The sequence below is a fragment of the Macrobrachium rosenbergii genome, chromosome 48 (genome assembly GCF_040412425.1).
Source record: "Macrobrachium rosenbergii isolate ZJJX-2024 chromosome 48, ASM4041242v1, whole genome shotgun sequence".
In the NCBI taxonomy this organism is placed as follows: domain Eukaryota; kingdom Metazoa; phylum Arthropoda; class Malacostraca; order Decapoda; family Palaemonidae; genus Macrobrachium; species Macrobrachium rosenbergii.
The window spans coordinates 40528705-40543328 of NC_089788.1; the positions used below are offsets into that span (position 1 = coordinate 40528705).

The 14624-nt window shown below is 41.9% G+C and overlaps 1 protein-coding gene across 2 annotated transcripts in view; it reads right to left on the bottom strand.

Annotated features, from left to right (window-relative positions):
* Positions 1-14624, bottom strand: part of LOC136831359 (uncharacterized) — a 222246-nt gene that overhangs the window by 123057 nt on the left and 84565 nt on the right. Inside the window, exon 2 of one of the 2 annotated variants that reach the window (XM_067091680.1) lies at positions 12143-12181. The exons of the other annotated variant lie outside the window; for it this stretch is intronic. The gene's annotated coding sequence lies outside the window, so the exon portion shown is untranslated. The remainder of the gene's footprint in view (positions 1-12142; positions 12182-14624) is intronic. 2 annotated transcript variants of the gene reach the window in all.

A 14624-nucleotide genomic window follows, 5' to 3' on the forward strand; every position in this document is an offset into this window, starting at 1 on the left:
TTGTAGGGGTCAGAGTCCTATGCTTTAAGGGGTAGGCACCCAATCCCCACCGATAAAAAAGCGAACACGCATTTTTAGAGAAGTCAGCTCGAAGGGACATTTACAGTAGGTAGCAGGCTGAATCATGCTATAGGGAATACTCAGGGCACGAGTAACTTCTTCCCCTCCCCTCATTTCCTTGTTCAATGAAACTCCTGCTGTGTGAGCTTTTACTGGGTTCTCGAATGTTCCTTACAGAAGTCAGCTAATGGCCACGCTGGAAGGAAGGAAACAGTAGGCTACCCTCAGGCGAAATCAACAGTAATATAAGCAGGAGTTGGCCGCCCGCACTCTCAGTCGTCTTTATGAGAAGTCTTGCTGTCACTCAGTAGCTGTGGCCCACGACCAACTGGGTCTCCCTTTCTCTACGGCACCCTTTCTGAGAACTGGAAACCATTGGCCACAAGCGGCTTCGTGAGGTCTAAAGGAAGACATTGCAGATCATCCAGCCGTTATTGTGAAGTGAACGTTGCAAGGCAACCCATGGTACGTCTTTTGGCATTCGAGTTTTACCGGTTCCCCATTCCTTCCACTGAATCTCTCATTTCATTTCATCATTTCTCTCCCAAGTAAATACTCTTCGATATCCCGTTACCAGTGTTCTATAGCGTTTCGCTGTGTGAATTGATTTCGTGAATTAATCGTCCCTTGCTCGTAGTGAACACATAAATTATTCCTCCCATGTGCTTATGATTGCTATTGAGAGAAAGCACATTTCCATAAAGCTTTATCTGCGATTATTCTATTTCCACACACGTGTTATATCGCTCACCTTCGTTTCCTGGGCATCCATCTTGCCTGGAGAATTCTGCCCTACTGCGGCAGGCTTATCAACGTTGCCGTGTTGCAAGCAATATGTAAATGTAGTTAAATTACTAAGGAACCACCTCAATGTGTATTCCACGAGCCCCTGGCTCTCCACTGTGCTGATAAATTTTATAGCTGACTTCTTATGGAAGGGTAGCATCAGTGTTGTATTGTGCTGTTAAATTTTATCATTGATTTCCTTTATGAAAGTTTCATCAGTATTTTTTATTCACAATGCCATAACCTGCGTGCAATGAAGTAGAATCTTGTATTGATCAGAACTTTCAAGTGGCCACCGACCATTAATCTTATATTTGATTTTGTCTTTTCATGTATTTTACTTTTACAGTGTACACGGCTGTACACAGTGAGTGTTATTCAAGACTCATCTTCATCCATATTTCATTAAAGTAACTAACCCATGACACAACCATAAATATATATATAAGTATATATATATACAGTATATATATATATATATATATATATATATATATATATATATAGATAGATATATATATATATATATATATATATATATATATATATATATATATATATATATATATATATATGTGTGTGTGTGTGTGTGTGTGTGCATAAATGGCAGTTGAGAGGAAAATTGGTGGAAACCATTCAACATTTCACAAAACTGTCGATCTTTTCTTTTGAAGGCTCTATGGAAATGTTGGCATTTACTCGTTATTGTGAAGTATTGCAACAAAAGAAGGTCGCCTGAAGGACGGCAGGCCCAAGTGAGGGCCGCAGAATTGGGGAATCTTCCACCAAATTATGACAAGGAAACGAGGGCACCATTCATCCGAGGAAGCCCGTCAGAAATGCTTGACTTTGAAACCCGGCTTCAGATTCATTGTATGCGACTTCAGACTCATTTATCCTGATAAAAATCCAGTGCCAACTCAGGTGCAGAAATGGTTCTACAACTGTCAACTGTATTGGAAAGACATCAGCTTTGACCAATAACGTTAGCATTTGGAACAGACTAGGCTTTCTGTAATAAGAATTTGCTCCATACCAAATAAAACTACTAAAAGCAGGCGTCGTATTCTGTTTGAGGCGACCATCATTTCTACAGTTGGTCACTGAGCATCTTGCGTGAGTGAAGCCAGAAGAAGCACAACAAAAAACCAGATGACAAAAAGGTGCATTTAACGGCTACAATGGAATGCCGAAGACCAGCGCCTAAATCCAGCGACAGACAGCGAAAGGTCGAGCTAAATATATGCGGCGAACAGGACGAAAAGGGCGAACGAAGTTCTTTACCGTATTTAGCTCTTTCATTATTAACTCATTATGGATCGACGGCCACGAAGGTCAAAGCGAGGCGAAAACAAGTACAGTAGTGTTCAAAGGTTGATATTGTATGCCCGCGTCTCTTCGCTGCTAACCTTACATGGATACAGTCTCCACCTTAGTAACGGATGTTGAAAAAAACTTTTCACTTTAATAGCGGGTATAATAAATCCCATACAAAAGAATACACCCGAAATATAAATATTCTATACACTTCCTTTTCAAACTCACTGATAAAGCGGACCAGAAGACCAGCGAGCGACTTTCAGAAGAGCGATCTGATCTCACGATGTTGATGGATGACCGGATGGGAGACAACCAGCCGTTCAGTCAGAAGTCTCAGGAGCGCAGGTGGCGTGACTGTTCCGGAGAGCAAAACGGCATTTTACGCGAAGTTTGGCGCCTTGTCTGACAACACGGCACAGAGGCTGCTGTTGATTGCAGTGTCTCCTCTCCTCTCCTCTCGGTTGAAGACTGCTTGTGACAGACTTCGCCTGTGACTGAAGAAGAGCATCCATCACCCGAACAAGGTCATGTCCTTGGCAGGGTATTCCCCCGCCGGGTGCCTGGCCGCACACGCTACTGCAGGCTGCCTTCGTGGCTTTCGGAGGAATGGCTTACGAAATAGTGGCCGTTCGACCTTCATTTCTATTGAGTCAATGCTTAGAACCTGCTGTCGGTTTCTATAAAACAATGGTTTATCTCACATTAAGAAGGCATGTCACATACAGCTCAATTACTTATGCTTAATAAAGTCGAGAAGATTAAATCCAAATACTTGTGATCATAATCTAAAAGAGATCACCTCAGAACCATGGATGATAACCTATCATCCCCCTCCTCTCTCTCTCTCTCTCTCTCTCTCTCTCTCTCTCTCTCTCTCTCTCTCTCTCTCTCTCTCTTAATCCAATCCAGTAATGACCAGGGGCCATAACGCTCGACCAAGGCAAACCCCACTGACCCCGTCCCCCGGCCTTCCTTCCTTCCTTCCTTCCTTCCTTCCTTCCTTCCTTCCTTCCTTCCTTCCTTTGGTTATTGCCTTCAACTCATTAAGCCTAAAGCAAGCGATTAAGGCAGAAGTAGCTCACACAAATATTTCTCTTTCTGTGAGAAAAAGAGAGAAAAATAAACAGAAAAAATCTGCTCTGTAAAGTTCTGAATCGCCGATTGACTCTACCTTAATGCAGGCTCATATCGCAACGACGACGCCGCCCACGTTCTCTCTTTTCATTCTGACTCCAAATGACAAAACAAAGCAAAATACACACGTCCCTTCCAGCTGCTGCTGCTGCTGCTGCTGCAGCAGAGCCATGAATGGCAGTTCATATGGCCATCTATTCATTTGGAGTCCAAATGATACAAAAGAGTTAGGCCTGAATGGGCCGGTTTGGAGGTGATTTACCTGAAGCCCTTTGCGCTCAAGCGATATGGAATATCAGTATTGGCAAACACTGAACACCTGTTCGCTCTCTCTCCTGTTGTTCAAAGGCAAAATCAATTCGCAGGCCACGTCGCTTCGCTCAGTACTTTTTTCACATCAATAAGCCGCCATTTAAAACTTACGAAAAAATTTCTCGACTAAAAGGACTCAACTTTTTCAAATACACTGTTTGTTTCACATAGAGGAAGCATTCACAAGAAATGGAAGTTGAATGATCAAAGTCCAAATGAAATTTCTTCTTATTTTTTTTATATCCTACAGATGCACTGACAAGAGGTTTGCGCAGGATGGAATGACATCCTTCGTATGTGATGTAGAAGGATGGAATGACATCTCTCGTATGTGATGTAGAAGGACGGAATGACATCCTTCGCATGTGATGTAGAAGGATGGAATGACATCCCTTGCATGAGATGCAGAAGGATAGAATGATATCCTTTGCATGTGATGTAGAAGGATGGAATAATATCCTTCACATGTGATGTAGAAGGATGGAATGACATCTCTCATATGTGATGTGGAAGGATGGAATGACATCCTTCATATGTGATGTGGAAGGATGGAATGACATCCTTCGCATGTGATGTAGAAGGATGGAATGACATCCTTTGCATATGATGTGGAAGGATGGAATGACATCCTTTGCATGTGATGTAGAAGGATGGAATGACATCCTTTGCATGTGATATAGAAGGATGGAACGACATCCTTCGTATGTGACGTAGAATTATGGAATGACACCCTTCGTATGTGACGTAGAAGGATAGAATGACATCCTTCGCATGTGATGTAGAAGGATGGAATGACATCTCTCGTATGTGATGAAGAAGGATGGAATGACATCCTTCGTATGTAATATAGAAGGATGGAATGATATCCTTCAATACAGAAGGATGGAATGACATCCTTCGTATGTGATGTAGAAGGATGCAATGACATCTCTCATATGTAATGTGGAAGGATGGAATGACATCCTTTGCATGTGATGTAGAAGGATGGAATGACATCCTTCACATGTGATGTAGAAGGATGGATGACATCCTTTGCATGTGATATAGAAGGATGGAATGACATCCTTTGTATGTGATGTAGAAGGATGGAATGAAACTCTTCATATGTGATGTAGAAGGATAGAATGACATCCTTTGCATGTGATATAGAAGGATAGAATGACATCCTTTGTATGTGATGCAGAAGGATGGAATGAAACCCTTCATATGTGATGTAGAAGGATAGAATGACATCCTTCGCATGTGATGTAGAAGGATGGATGATATCCTTTGCATGTGATACAGAAGGATGGAATAACATCCTTCATATGTGAGTAGAAGGATTAAATAAAATCCTTCGTATGTGATGTAGAAGGATAGAATGACAACCTTCGCATGTGATGTAGAAGGATGGAATGACATCCTTTGCATGTGACATAGAAGGATCGAATGACATCCTTCATATGTGATGTAGAAGGATGGAATGACACCCTTCGTTTGTGACGTAGAAGGATAGAATGACATCCTTCGCATGTGTTGTAGAAGGATGGAATGACATCTCTCATATGTGATGTAGAAGGATGTAATGACATCCTTCGTATGTGATATGGAAGGATGGAATGAAATCCTTTGATACAGAAGGATGGAATGACATCCTTTGATATAGAAGGATGGAATGACATCCTTCTGTGTGATGTACAAGGATGGAATGACATCCTTCGATATCGAAGGATGGAATAACATCATTCGATGTAGAAGGATGGAATGATACCCTTCAAATGTGATGTAGAAGAATGAATGACATCCTTATTATGTGATGTAGAAGGATAGAATGACATCCTTCGTATATGATGTAGAAGGATGGAATGACATCCTTCGATATAGAAGGATGGAATAACATTCTTCATATATGATATAGAAGGATGGAATGACATCCTTCGTATGTGATGTAGAAAGATGGAATGACACCCTTCGCATGTGATGTAGAAGGATGGAATGACATCTTTTGTATGTGATGTAGAAGGATGGAATGACATCCTTTGCATGTGATGTAGAAGGATGGAATGACATCCTTTGTATGTGATGTAGAAGGATGGAATAACATCCTTCTTATGTGATGTAAAAGGATGGAATGACATCTCTCATATGTGATGTAGAAGGATGGAATGACATCCTTCGCATGTGATGTAGAAGGATGGAATAACATCTTTTGTATGTGATGTAGAAGGATGGAATGACATCTTTTGTATGTGATGTAGAAAGATGGAATGACATCCTTCACATATGATATAGAAGGATGGAATGAAATCCTTCAATACAGAAGGATGGAATGACATCCTTCAGTATAGAAGGAAGGAATGGCACCCTTCGTATGTGATGTAGAAGGATGGAATGACATCCTTCGTATGTGATGTAGAAGGATGTAATGACACCCCTTAGTATAGAAGGATGGAATGACACCCTTTGTATGTGATGTAGAAGGATGGAATAACATCCTTCATATATGATGTTTGACACCCTTCATATGTGATGTAGATGGATAGAATGACACCCTTCGTATGTGGTGTAGAAGACACCCTTCGCATGTGTTGTATAAGGATGGAAGGACACCCTTCATATGTGGTGCAGGATGATGGAATAACACCCTTCGTATGTGATGTAGAAGGATGGAATGACACCTTCCCTTCGTATGTGGTGTAGAAGACACCCTTCATATGTGGTGTAGAAGACACCCTTCATATGTGGTGTAGAAGGATGGAATGACACCCTTCATTTGTGGTGTAAAAGGATTGAATGACACCCTTCATATGTGGTGTAGAAGGTTGGAACGCCACCCTCCCTTTATATGTGGTGTAGAAGGATGGGACAACACCCTTTGTATGTGGTGTAGAAGGATGGGACGACACCCTTCGTATGTGGTGTAGAAGGATGGGACGATACCCTTTGTATGTAGTGTAGAAGGATGGGATGTCACCCTTCATATATGCTGTAGAAGGATGGCACGACACCGTTCATATGCGGTGTAGAAAAATGGGATGACACACTTCGTATGTGGTGTAGAAGGATGGAACCACACCCTCACTTCATATGTGTTGTAGAAGGATGGAACGACACCCTCCCTTTGTATGTAGTGTAGAAGGATGGAATGACACCCTTCGTATGTGGTGTAGAAGGACGGGATGACACCCTTCAAATGTGGTGTAGAAGGATGGGATGACACCCTTTGTACATGGTGTAGAAGGATGGAACGACACCCATCGTATGTGGTGAAGAAGGATGGAATGACATCCTTCGTATGTGTTCTATGACAACCTTCATATGCCATGAAGAAGGATGGAATGACACCCTCCCTTTGTATGTGGTGAAGAAGACACCCTTCATATGTGGTGTATAAGAATGGAATGACACCCTTTGAATGTGGTGAAGAAGGATGGAATGACACCCTTCATTTATGGTGTAGAAGGATGCAATGACACCCTTCGTATGTTATGTAGAAGGATGGAATGACACCCTCCCTTCATGTGTGGTGTAGAAGACACCCTTCGTATGTGGTGTATAAGGATGGAATGACACCCTTCGTATGTGATGTAGAAGGATGGAATGACATCCTTCGTATGTGATGTACAAGGATGGAATGACACCCTCCCTTCATATGTGGTGTAGAGGACACCCTTCATATGTGGTGTAGAAGGATGGATTGACACCCTTTGTATGTGGTGTAGAAGGATGGAATGACACCCTTCGTATGTGGTGTAGAAGGACGAGACGACACCCTCTGTGTATGGTGTAGAAGTATGGGACAAAACCCTTCATATGCGGTGTAGAAGGATGGCATGACACCGTTCGTATGTGGTGCACAAGGATGGGACAACACCATTCGTATATGGTGTAGAAGGATGGAATGACACCCTCCCTTTGTATGTGGTGTAGAGGGATGGAACGACACCCTCCCTTCGTATGTGGTATAGAAGAATAGAACGACACCCTTCATAAGTGGTGTAGAAGGATGGGATGACACCCTTCGTATGTGGTGTAAATGGATGGGATGACACCCTTCGTATGTGGTGTAGAAGGATGGGATTATGCATATGTGGTGTAGAAGGATGGGATGACATCCTTCGTATGTGATGTACAAGGATGGGATGACACCCTTTGTATGTTCGTATGCGGTGTAGAAGGATGGGGTGACACCCTTCGTATGTGGTGTAGAGGGATGGGACTACACCCTTCGTATGTGGTGTAGACGGATGGGACTACACCCTTCGTATGTGGGTAGAAGGATAGGACGACACCCTTCGTATGTGGTGAAGAAGGATGGGACGACACCCTTCGTATGTTATGTAGAAGGATGGGACGACATCCTTTGTATTTGGTGAAGAACGTTGAGACTACACCCTTCGTATGTGGTGTAGAAGGATGGGACGACACCCTTCGTATGTGGTGTAGAAGGATGGGACGACACCCTTCGTATGTGGTGTAGAAGGATGAGACGACACCTTCGTATGTGGTGTTAGAAGATGGGACGACACCCTTCGTATGTGGTACAGAAGGATGAAACGACACCCTTTGTATGTGGTGTAGAAGGATAGGATGACACCCTTTGTATGTGGTGTAGAAGGATGGGACAACAACCTTCGTATGTGGTGTAGAAGGATGGGACGACACCCTTCATAAAGATGGGACGTCACCCTTCGTATGTGGTGTAGAAGGATGGGACGACACCCTTCGTATGTGGTGTAGAAGGATGAGACGACACCTTCGTATGTGGTGTTAGAAGATGGGACGACACCCTTCGTATGTGGTACAGAAGGATGAAACAACACCCTTTGTATGTGGCATAGAAGGATAGGATGACACCCTTTGTATGTGGTGTAGAAGGATGGGACAACAACCTTCGTATGTGGTGTAGAAGGATGGGACGACACCCTTCATAAAGATGGGATGTCACCCTTCGTATGTGGTGTAGAACGATGGGACGACACCCTTCGTACATGATGAAGAAGGATGGGATGACACCCTTCGTATGTGGTGTACAAGGATGGGACGACACCCTTTATATGTGGCGTAGAAGGATGGAACGACACCCTTCATACGTGATGAAGAAGGATGGGACGACACCCTTCGTATGTGGTGTAGAAGGATGGGACGACACCCTTCGCATGTGGTGTAGAAGGATGGGACGACACCCTTTGTATGTGGTGTAGAAGGATGGGACGACACCCTTTGTATGTGGTGTAGAAGGATGGGACGACACCCTTCGTATGTGGTGTAGAAGGATGGGATGACACCCTTCGTATGTGGTGTACAAGGATGGGACGACACCCTTTATATGTGGCGTAGAAGGATGGAACGACACCCTTCGTACGTGATGAAGAAGCATGGAATGACACCCTTCGTATGTGATGTATGACATCCTTCGTATGTGGTGTGGAAGTATGGAATAATGCCCTCCGTATGTGGTGTAGAAGGATGGAATGACACTCTTCATGTGTGGTGTAGAAGGATGGAATGACACTCTTCGTGTATGATGAAGGAGGATGGAGCGACACCCTTTGTATGTGATGAAGAAGGATGGAACGTCACCCTTCATATGTGATGTAGAAGGATGGAATGACACACTTTGTATGTGATGTGGAAGGATGGAATGACATCCTTCACATGTGATGTAGAAGGATGGAATGACAGCCTTCAATATAGAAGGATGGAATGACATCCTTTGTATGTGATGTGGAAGGATGGAATGACACCCTTCCTATGTGGTGTAGGATGGAATGGCACACTTCAATATAGAAGGATGGAATGAATCATTCGTATGTGAAGTAGAAGGATGGAATGACACCCCTCATATGTTGTGTAGAAGGATGGAATGACACACTTCGATACAGAAGGAAGGAATGACACCCTTTGCATGTGATGTAGAAAGATGGAATGACATCCTTCGTATGTGATGTAGAAGCATGGAATGACACCCTTCGTATGTGGTGTAGAAGGAAGGAATGACAACCTTCGTATTTGATGTAGAAGGATGGAATGGCGCCCTTCGATATAGAAGGATGGAATGACATCCTTCGTATGTGATGTAGAAGGATGGAATGACACCTTTTGTATGTGATGTAGAAGGATGGAATGACACCCTTCGATAAAGAAGGATGGAATGACACCTTTCGTATGTGATTTAGAAGGATGGAATGACACCCTTCGTATGTGATGTAGAAGGATGGAATGACACCCTTTGTATGTGGTGCAGAAGATGGAATGACATCCTTCGTATGTGGTGTAGAAGGATGGAATGAAATCCTTCGTATGTGGTGTAGAAGGATGCAATGACATCCTTCGTGTTTGGTGTAGAAGGATGGAATGACACCCTTCGTATGTGATTTAGAAGGATGGAATGACACCCTTCGTATGTGATGTAGAAGGGTGGAATGACACCCTTCGTCAAATCCGAAGTTTTCCCGGACTCAGCCTACCTTCTGAACAAGCCCCAACAGCTGACTGGGCAGAGGAAGAGAAGAGGCAAAGCGGAGTACCCAGAGAATGAGCAAACTCCAACCAAAACAGAGGCCTCACACACATATTGAGAAGCGGTCTGATTGTCAATGGATTATCGCCGAAAACACTTCATAGAGAAACGACTGAACGAATCTGGCATCGAAATCATTTCTAATTCTAAGGCGAAATGGATATTCCAATTAACATTGCAACAGAGGTGTCATTTTGATCTTGTTGTGGAGGCCTCGCTTTCACACTGAAATGAAGCAAATGTATAGGAGATGCAATATGAATAAATCTCCCTTTTTAGTTTCCTGTAAAAGAAAACTCTTGTGCCGGCTTTGCCTGTCCGTCCGCCCTCACATCTTAAAAACCACCGAGGCTAGAGAGCAGCAAATTGGCATGTTGATCATCCACCCTCCAATCATCAAACATAACAAATTGCAGCCCTCTAGCCTCAGTAGCTTTTATTTTATTTAAGGGTGAAGCTAGCCATAACTGTGCATCTGGTAGCGATATAGGACAGGTCACCACCGGGCCGTGGTTAAAGATTCATCGACTGCGGCTCATACAGCATTATACCGAGACCACCGAAAGATAGATCTGTTTTCGGTGGTCTTGATTATACGCTGTACGGAAAACTCGATCGCGCTGAAGAAACTTCGGCGCATTTTTTACTTGTTTATTTCTTGTAATAAATCTCCGAGGGGTGAGACAGCACCTCAGTCTCGCTTCATTGGTGGAGCAGTGAGTCACATTGCGTCCCATGGCTCGGGGTTTTCGTGTGTTCCTCTCCCTCGCAAATGCCACGATAGGCTACTACCTGCTAAATGGGTCCCCTTTCCTCCCTCCCTCCCTACCTTTCAGTGCTGGCGATCACATCCTGATTACCCTTCTGAATCCCCAAATTCCGCTCAGTATTAGAAGCTTGCGGTATGCCTTCATTTAGATTTCTAAGTGGACATTTCTCAGCTTACCTCGCCGCCTCACTCGTAATATCAAAATCGACGTACTTATAACCATATGCCTTAAAAAGATTACATTGAAAGGCTATCATAGATTTACTGGAAAACCGACACGATGCTTGGACAGGCGCCGTGTCCTCAATAAATATTTTCTTCTTCTCCTCTCTCTGCGTGGAATACGCCTTTCCTTATTCACACACACCGCGGACAAAAAAATACCAAAAGAATGTTATCAGTCTATCCATCAATTCTATTTATGCCTATATATCTATCCATGCCAACAAGTAAAACTCCCTTCACACGAAGTTACATAATGACTGGATTGCTCTTTCAACAACGAACTATAGTGCAACTGCTCTTTCTGGCTCGACTGTTTATTTTGCAGCAACAATCGTCAAGAGCGACAAAAAAAGAGGCACCTGGTACGAATCAGCAACACTCACTGATATGAATAATCATGATGTTCCGTCAGATGATGCCAGAGGGGCGCCACGGGAAGCTGTTGCAATACTACTTTCATTCCTAATCAAGCTGATTCATCAATAAAAAATCGATAAAATTCCATTCAGAATGACACAAACATCACAAGTTATATATTCAAAATATGATTATTTTTACTCTTGGAAAAAAGAATGAGAATTCCTACGGTCCTGAACTACGGATAGGTTAGGGGATTAGTTTAGTCTCCAAAGATAGCCAAAAGGAAAAATTTGAGCGCCTAAAAAATGCCAGAAGTATCTTAGAGGGATCTGGAACAACAATGACCTTCTAAATCTGGCAGCAGGATGAGTGGCAGGCATCATCACTTGTCGCATGCTCTTTCTTTCACCACTTTCTAAATTCTACCAAAAATGCTACAGAAGATTTTGAAGGGTTGTCCTCAGACAATAAAAAGGGCGAAAAGTAGGCCTACATAGCTAGCTACGCAACAAGCAGATGAACTCTCTACCAACAGGTACACAGTTCTCAAGGCACTGTAAGTCTAACTCAAAAGGGCCATCTGAGATCAAAGGATATCATGAAAAAGGTCAATAAGGGTTACGGGGTCAGTCAGAGGCAGCAATACAACAGCAGAAATGAGTTTACATTCTTACAATGCATATAGACGAAAGCCACCGAGAAGAAACTTGGTCCTGTAAAAGAAAAGAAAATAAAGATAAACGTAAATCTAAAGAAAAGAAATTATAATAAAAAGTGAAATGATAACTTGTGGGAGGTTATTGATTTTAAGATTCTGGGACCGATTAGGTTAGGTTTGCCGGAGGCTTACAACACAGACTGACACACTGCATTCCCTTTTAGATAGATGCCCCACTGATAATCATCTCGGAAACATACGTAACACGTTCATGCCACACATTCATTGTCGGCAAACGTAAAATTCGGTTTCCATTGGCAGAATTGAAAGCCAGACAAGAATTCAGGGTCAAAGACAGAACGTTTAAGGGATGTTTAACTAAAATTTGGGCTCTTCAGGCTGAAAACGGGCTTGCGTGAAAATTGACAAGATTTACACTAGAAATTCACGGACTACGAACCCAGAGTTTAGGCAAGGCTCCACATGTGTGGGCATAGGACTGAAAATTTATAGGCTTGGGAATGAAAACTTCTCTAGTTAAGCCTGAGAGTTTATGGGTTTTTAGGCTGATGATTTGCAGAATTGAGACAGAAAATGTATGAGCTTAGCAATGAAAGTCTAAGGAAATCAGCCTGAAATTCCAGGTGTTCGATGCTTACAGTAAAAATTAACACTGGATATTGAAGGGTTTGGAACCCATATCAAACGAAAACTGAAGCTGACGAGAGACTTTGGAGAACTAGTCCGGAGAGACAATGAGTCCCATGTCTGCCTCGTCATTTCATCTCTGATCGAATGGTTTTTATCCTTTCTGGTCATTTATCTCAGTTTATTTTATTTTATTTTTTTTTTTTTGCATAGTTTTATTGTTTTCATAAATAATAATAATAATAATAATAATAATAATAATAATAATAATAATAATAATAATAATAACTCATCAGCAATGGTATTTGTATCGACACTTCATTTGCAAAAACAAACCGTTTACTGGGAATAAATGTGAGCGGATTCCTTCCTTTGAGCGTCTCTGGAATCCAAAGGTCAGCCAGCACAAGGGAAAGAAAAGGCCACGCGTCTCTGACGCTTTCCAAATGGAGAAATTAGATTTTGTTATCCGGACAAAAATGAAGCATTTAGATTGTTATCGACACCAGCACAATCCTATTTGAAAATAAATGTGCAGTTTATTAAAGAACATCAGTAAAATACCAATTGAAAATGATCATAATTTAACATGAATGGATGAAAATGAAAAACATCTTATACATGTAACCAGATTGTTTTTAAAATTCACCACGAAAACAATAAATATACTCAAATCTTCACAAGTATTTTGCAGAATTCACAAACTTACTATGCAAAAATTAAATCTTGTATAGGTCTTCATTTCAACTGCATAAAAATACCTGTCGTATAATGTTGATAAAAAGTAAATGAAGAAACTGATAAATGAATGTATGATTCTAAATGGGAATATATAAAGGAAATGACTACTCTTTCAGTCGCAGCGTTATTGTACTCCCATGTCTATTATATGCCTGCTGGTATCTGCAAAAATGTCTTCCATGATAATGCTTCCATTCATCTTCATCATCTTATATTCTACTGCATTGCAACAGATAGGCAACAATCATTCAGACTGAAGGAAACAATTCCTCAGGTGATCAGAAACAATAAAATACAAATCTATCTCTCTCTGTTTTATATATATATATATATATATATATATATATATATATATATATATATATATATATATATATATATATATGTAAGTTATATGGGTGTTTGTGTAGTTATATATTGTAAAATGAATGGCGAAAGACTCTAGGCTATGATGAGGATGGAAAGTACTCAAGACAAGAAGTGAAGCTTAAAGAGAAAATACCGTTTCGTGCGCAGCTAGAGAGAGAGAGAGAGAGAGAGAGAGAGAGAGAGAGAGAGAGAGAGAGAGAGAGAGAGAACCCCGGGCGTTTTTCGGGAGTAGCATTTCGTGACTGATGTCTAGAAAAACAGACAGACGGGCAGACAGACAAGAAATACAGACACCATAATATGGAGCTTACAGAACGCAACTTGTGTCTCCATCCTTGTTCTATGATAATACTTTAAATGCTAATTTCTGAAACGAGATTTGCATCCTGACATCGTCTTATGGTCCAGAAGAAAAGAAAAAAGAATAAAAAAGTTTTCACAAGAGTTTTAGTCTCATACCGCAGCTGCCATGATCGAATCTCCCTCTTCTATCCAATACCCCCCACCACATCCCCTCCCGTCCCCGCCCCCCGCCATCTCCACAAACGAACCTCCTCCATCCGCTCCTCCCATAACACAAGCAACAGACCCGGGTCCTGAAAAGAGACTAATCCATCAGTCTGAAGTTTCCTGCAGTAGTAATTACTGATTAAGTACAAACATTTATGCAGATTATTTCACTGCAGACTAAGAGCTCTGATGCAGACAGACTAGTTAATATTGACGTGTAGTCGACCTCG